Source organism: Balaenoptera physalus (assembly GCF_965194825.1).
Source record: "Balaenoptera physalus genome assembly, contig: HAP1_SCAFFOLD_1144, whole genome shotgun sequence".
NCBI classification, from domain to species: Eukaryota; Metazoa; Chordata; class Mammalia; order Artiodactyla; family Balaenopteridae; genus Balaenoptera; species Balaenoptera physalus.
Genome location: NW_028125650.1, coordinates 21,358 through 27,735, shown reverse-complemented (window position 1 = coordinate 27,735; position 6,378 = coordinate 21,358). Strand labels below are relative to the sequence as shown.

General features: G+C 39.1%; 1 long non-coding RNA gene and 1 pseudogene across 2 annotated transcripts; one reads left to right on the top strand and one right to left on the bottom strand.

Annotated features, from left to right (window-relative positions):
* The first annotated feature begins 14 nt into the window (after positions 1 to 14).
* Positions 15 to 2,261, top strand: LOC309653766. The gene is made up of 3 exons (XR_014259445.1): positions 15 to 783; positions 964 to 1,024; positions 2,153 to 2,261. It is a non-coding gene; the product is annotated as an uncharacterized lncRNA (long non-coding RNA).
* Positions 2,240 to 6,242, bottom strand: LOC309653763 (RING finger protein 11-like; annotated as a pseudogene). Its single transcript has 3 exons — positions 4,184 to 6,242; positions 2,460 to 3,969; positions 2,240 to 2,324 (listed from the first exon to the last, which is right to left on the bottom strand). The product of its transcript is annotated as an RING finger protein 11-like (transcript).
* Positions 6,243 to 6,378: the final 136 nt, after the last annotated feature.

Here is a 6,378-nt window from a genome sequence, read left to right as displayed (position 1 = left end):
GTGTCTGGAAAGAGGTACCGGTAGCCGATGCCGAACTGACGGCAGGAGCAGGGACTCTGGAGAAGTTGCAGACGCTTCGTGTTAGGGAAGTTGCATTGCTACAACAGATTTTTAAGCAACAGAGCAATCCAGCCAAGTTTATATTTTAGAGAGAGAACATCTTCCATATGGAGGATCAGTTGAAATAGAAGAGATTGTTAGAATTGTAGGGTGGTAGTAATCCAGGCAGGAGATGACGAATGCCAGACACCACCTAGTCACAGACATAGCTTTTGCAGCGATCAGCTACATGTTGTTGTTTTTTATTTACTCTCTCATATAATTTTTTTTAAGTCCTGGACCACAAAATACTGTGGCATAGTTGGAAAAATCTGAGACTCGATTCTAGTCTTTTTTCTGTTTGCCTGCTGTGCAGCTTGGGCTTACGTCTCGAGCCTTACTTTTTCATTGTGAAATAAGAACAGTGCTACTTAACCCGAGAACTCCACAGGCACATAAACCCGTGGCGTGTGAGGAGCAGTGAAGGAGAGAAGGAATGGAAGTGCTTTGGGGGACCCCAAGAGCCCTTCAGAAACCGTTTGTTCTTTTTATTATTGAGCATTAAAAGTGAAGGCATTCCATTTGTTTCACTCAGAAACAAATTCTGTTCTTCTGATAGCCTGTTTTTTTTTTCCACTCCCTTTTTCTGTAGTCAGATCAGTTCCTGATGGGCATTCTCCAGTCCACACTATTGCATCTGATTGGAGGCTATGCAAAATTTCCCAGAGACAATGAATTTTGACTGTATAGTAGTTAATTCTTTATAGTACGTTCCTGCAAAAACACTCTTTTCTTCAGAGTTTTTCCTTTTCAGGATAGTGGTAGTGTTGTGGTAACTAATAAAGGCTACTCTTGAGAAAATTGTCTAACTTGTTTTTAGTGTATCTACTTCGCTTACTTAATTCCATATTCCCTGTTTTCTAGACAGACTTCTTGGTGTCCACTGTACCCATGGTTTCAACAGGACTGGCTACCTCATGTGCAGGTGAGTTGCCAACCCCAAGAGGCAGAGCATGTTTAAATTGTTCTGTTTACAATAGTAATGTAAGCTAATGTAAGCTGAATGCAAAAAATGCAGTCAGAGAAGTGTATGAAGTGGAAGGCAATTTTGCCCCCTACTCAGATGTTACCACCAGTAATAATTTAGCACATATTTTTTCAGACGTAAAAAATGCAGATATAAGCATATACAATGGTCCCTTGGTATCTGCAGGGGGATTGGTTTTAGGACTCCCCATGGATCCGAAAATCCTCGGATGCTCAAGTCCCGTATGTAAAATGGTGTAGTACAGTCGGGCTTCCATATCTGCAGGTTATGGAACCGTTGGATATACAGAACTGACTGTACATGTGATTTAATGGTATAGTGTTTTAGACATTCTGGTTTATAATTTAATATATGGAGGACATCTTCCTCTGACAATATTTGGAGACCTCATTCTTATTTATTTATTATTCTTTTTTTTCCTCCAAATTTGCTTTATGTAGTTGGATATAAATAAATGAGCACAAACTTAAGCAAGATACATGTAACAATTTAATAGAACCTGATACTCTAATTCTTTCAGTGTTTCTCCAACTCATCATGGGGCTCGTAAGAAAAGTAACCAACATGGATACTACTACAGTTGAATGTCAAATCTTTAAGTGCTTATGACATACTAAATCCTTGTATAATGCACTTATGAAGAACCCTTCAAGGGACTTGTGTTTTGTATGTAGCAAAAAGTGTTAAGAGTCAAATATTCAACTCAATATAAAATAATAAGAAACACTTCTGATTTGTTAGGTTGAGATTGCTTCTCCTTTTACTAATGAATGATTTTTTTAGCTGTAATATCACTGAGCTGAACAAATATGTCACCTTGGAGTACATAAGGAAAAATAAACACATGCTAAATGGGTAAAACATTACAACTACATCTTTACTAGACCATCTCTACTAACGCTTCAGAAGCTTAGAGATTCAGAGTGTTCTTACGTTATGTGCAAGAAAAATAGAAAGAGAGAAATTCCTTCTTTTTTGAGATCACAGCTGTGAAGTCGTGATTATACAGATTCTTCATTTGTGTGCGAAACATGAAACACATTTCTCTAAATTCTCCCTGCTTAGAATTGTCAGTCAACTAGCAGGACTTTCCTTCCAAGAAACAGAGACTGAGATGTGTTTTATATAACTTCAATAACCTCAGCACTACCGTAAGAAGACATGCAGTATCCTTTTGCTGTGCTTCAAGACAACAGGGAAGGAGGTCACAGGAAAGAATAAATCAAAATTGTTACAACTGAGAAACTTTTCTCAGTTTAACCATGGTGCCACTTTCATTTTTACATAAGCATGGTGGCATAAGTCAAGCTCCATACATCAGAATTCTTAATATTTAAAATTTACCTTGACTTTTAATTATCACCATGTTAACCACCAAAATAATTTGACGAAACTCATAAGAAAGGGTAATGTTAAACCCCACTTTACTAGAGTTAGTTTCTGGACACATTAGCTCATTTTTTTTATAGAAGAGGGACAGTGAATCTCAGTTTGCCTACAAGCTAGGAGATCACTTTGAATTCTGCATTTCTTAACTGCAAACAGATACAGCACTTGTAACAGGTTATAACTGGTTTTCAGCTGGTTTTCAAGCACAGAGCCAGCCCCAACAGTAATAGTACACTATTTAAAAAGACCTAAGGCAATGAATTCCATTTCCAGTGGAAAGAAAGAATCGTATGGTCTTGGACAAACAATTCTGATGGTTCACTTAACAGTCACTTAGTAGTTCTTCCTTGCTCATAGAACTTTATGACTTTTTTGAGGAGTGAAGCATTCAGCTTGAGTGGATAAATCCTTGTTAGGCTAAGACAATCATTATCATATCCCTCTTTGCCATGAATTGTCTTATGAATGGTCATATCAGTCTGTTTTGGCAAATGAGTAATTAAGGGAAGGCTGTTATTGTGCTTATGAGAATGATATTTTTCTCTGACAAAAGATAAATAGGCATTAGGAAAATGACCATTTGGGCTCTTTTTCTGCTTCCTCCTTGTTTTGTGAGAATATGATATTTGGTTTTACAGCAGCCATCTTGTGACCCTGAGATGATCATATGCCAATAATGACAAATGGTAGATTAGAAAGAACCAGCAAAGACAGAAAACAGCAACATCAGTAGTAACAACAATCACAGCAAAAGAACAATGGGACCTTAACTTGTAGAGTTCCTATAAAGTAAAAAATAAGTGCTCTATGTTTATTCTAAAACAAAAAAAGAACTATGCAAACCAGCTTAAAACTCCTTTTTTTGTGCCAGTGTTCTAAAATGTGGCTTTTAATAAAACCTTGACCCAAATGCCAGCAACTTCAGAAAAGAATTTGGGTAGGGGGAAGAAGAAAGTTATCTCACTTAGGAAAAACAACCACTATCTTTATCCTAATCTTTGACACACAATTGAAACATATATAGCTGCTGTAACACTTTACACAATTCCTATGTACTGGAGGAATAACAAGATCTAAATAACAATTATATTTTTCAACACGGGGTGAAGGCTTTACATAAAAATACCATCCTACTTTTTCCCCCTAAATTTCTAAAATATCACGTGCTTTTCCCCAACATCTGCAGCCGTTCAGGAATTTTTAGGAAACTTTCATGCATGATCTTAATTCCTAATCCCTGGCTCTTTGGGCTCAACGACAAAAGATCAAAACCACCAAAAATGATGGTTCACTTGAAGTCAGGTGAGAGACACTGGCTCAGTTAGTCTCGTAGGACAAAAGCAGTGCTGCATCAACTGTCTCCATGCAGGAGGGGCACGTGAAGGATCTCATCAGCCAGTCATCTGTACAGCCCAGGTGATCTGCATACACAGCAGAAATCAAATTGGGTTCTCATAAACAAAGTGCATCATACAGATCACACACTCCCCGATCTGTTTTTTAAATATTTGTTTTATTTTATTTATTCATTTATTTGGTTGCGCCGGGTCTTAATTGCAGTCGGTGGGCTCCTTAGTTGTGGCATGCAAACTCTTAGTTGCGGCATGGATGTGGGATCTAGTTCCCTGACCAGGGAACGAACCCGGGCCCCCTGCATTGGGAGTGTGGAGTCTTTAGCCGCTGCACCACCAGGGAAGTCCCCCGGATCCTTTTTTCTGATCCGTTTCTTCCAGGGTCATAAACTCCTTCAGGCTGATGCTGTATGAGGCCTATTCTTTGAGCTATCCTAATTTGCTCCTCTCAGCTGAGGTGCTAGGCGAGTCTGACTAGGTGTTGGATGAGAGACCAAAACTGGAACTTGATCCAGATATGGCAGCAGCAGCTCCTGATCCAGCTCCGTCCCCTTGCCAAAGCTAGCCCAGTCGGACTGAGACTTGTGAGGCAGGGAGATGTCATCCGAAGTGGGGGACTTAAGGCAGTTCCCCATCTTCCGGGACTTGAGTGTGTGATCTGTGTGCTGTTTTGACAGTCTCCCAACCTCATTCTTTTTTTTTTTTTTTTTTTTTTTTAATTAATTAGTTTATTTATTTATTTATTTTTGAATTTTTAAAATTTATTTATTTTTTATACAGCAGGTTCTTATTAGTTATCTGTTTTATACATATTAGTGTATATATGTCAATCCCAATCTCCCAATTCATCTCACCACCACCGGCCCCCGCCCTGCCCCGCTTTCCCCCCTTGATGTCCATACGTTTGTTCTCTACATCTGTGTCTCTATTTCTGCCTTGCAAACCGGTTCTTCTGTACCACTTTTCTAGATTCCACATATATGCATTAATATATAATATTTGTTTTTCTCTTTCTGACTTACTTCACTCTGTATGACAGTCTCTAGGTCCATCCACGTCTCTACAAATGACCCAAGTTCGTTCTTTTTTATCGCTGAGTAATATTCCATTGTATATGCGTACCACATCTTCTTTGTCCGTGCATCTGTCGATGGGCGTTTAGGTTGCTTCCGTGACCTAGCTATTGCGAATAGTGCTGCAGTGAACATTGGGGTGCATATGTCTTTTTGAATTATGGTTTTCTCTGGGTATATGCCCAGTAGTGGGATTGCTGGGTCATATGGTAATTCTATTTTTAGTTTTTAAGGAACCTGCATACTGTTCTCCATAGTGGCTGTATCAGTTTACATTCCCACCAGCAGTGCAAGAGGGTTCCCTTTCCTCACATCCTCTCCAGCATTTGCTGTTTGTAGATTCTCTGATGATGCCCATTCTAAGCGGTGTGAGGTGATACCTCATTGTAGTTTTGATTTGCATTTCTTTAATAATTAGTGATGTTGAGCAGCTTTTCGTGTGCCTCTTGGCCATCTGTATGTCTTCTTTGGAGAAATGTCTATTTAGGTCTTCTGCCCATTTTTTGATTGGGTTGTTTGTGTTTTTAATAGTGAGCTGCATGACCTATTTATATATTTTGGAGATTAATCCTTTGTCTGTTGATTGGTTTATTTATTATTTTTTTAAGGCTGCATTGTTCCTTTGCTTACTGATGAACATGTACAAGTCAGAAGTTTTTGATATTATAAAACGTCAAAGTAATGAACATTCCTGTGTGAACATCTTTGAATATATATGCTTTGTCTCAGTTAACTTCACTCAGAATGGGACTTCTGCATCAAGGAGTTTATGCCCTTATGCTTTTTGTGGGTGTTGCTACACTGTACCAATGTATGCTTGTTCGTGCAGGAAATACTTATTGAGCATCTGTTATGTTTAAGCACTGTGCTGGGTGCTAGCAAAAAGACTTGAGAAATTTTGTGAGTGAGGAGACTTGACCTGCCCTTTGTGAATTCTAGCAGTCCAGAGAGGGAATAGATATTCAAGTATCACACTCTGCATGTAGAATTACAACTCTGACAAGTGCCAAGGAGAGGGACATGGTACCATGAGAGCATATTTTAGGGAGGATTTGATCTCATCATGGAGATTAGAGAAGGTTTAGGGATGTTTCAGCTGATATCTGAAGGATGAGTAGGTATTAACCCGATAGGGACGTTGGGGAGAGATTTCTGAGCATAAGGAATAGCAAAAGACCCTATAAGAGGAAAGCATATGCTGTGTTGGAGGAACTGGCCAGGAAGGTGGGGCCGTTGGGGGAGCATGTCATTATAATGGAGCTGCAAGTGTGGGTAGGAGCTCGATCGTGCAGGCTTATGTTTAAGGTTTCAGACTTGAAGAGTAATAGAAAACCATTGAACTTTTTTTTGTTGAAGGTGAGTGTGTGGAACATACCCAGTTGCATTTTCAACCTATCGTCTTGCTACCGAGTGGAGAATACACTGCAGGGAGAAAGAGTGGAAGCGAGGAAACAAGTTAGGAGACTTGTGTAGAAAT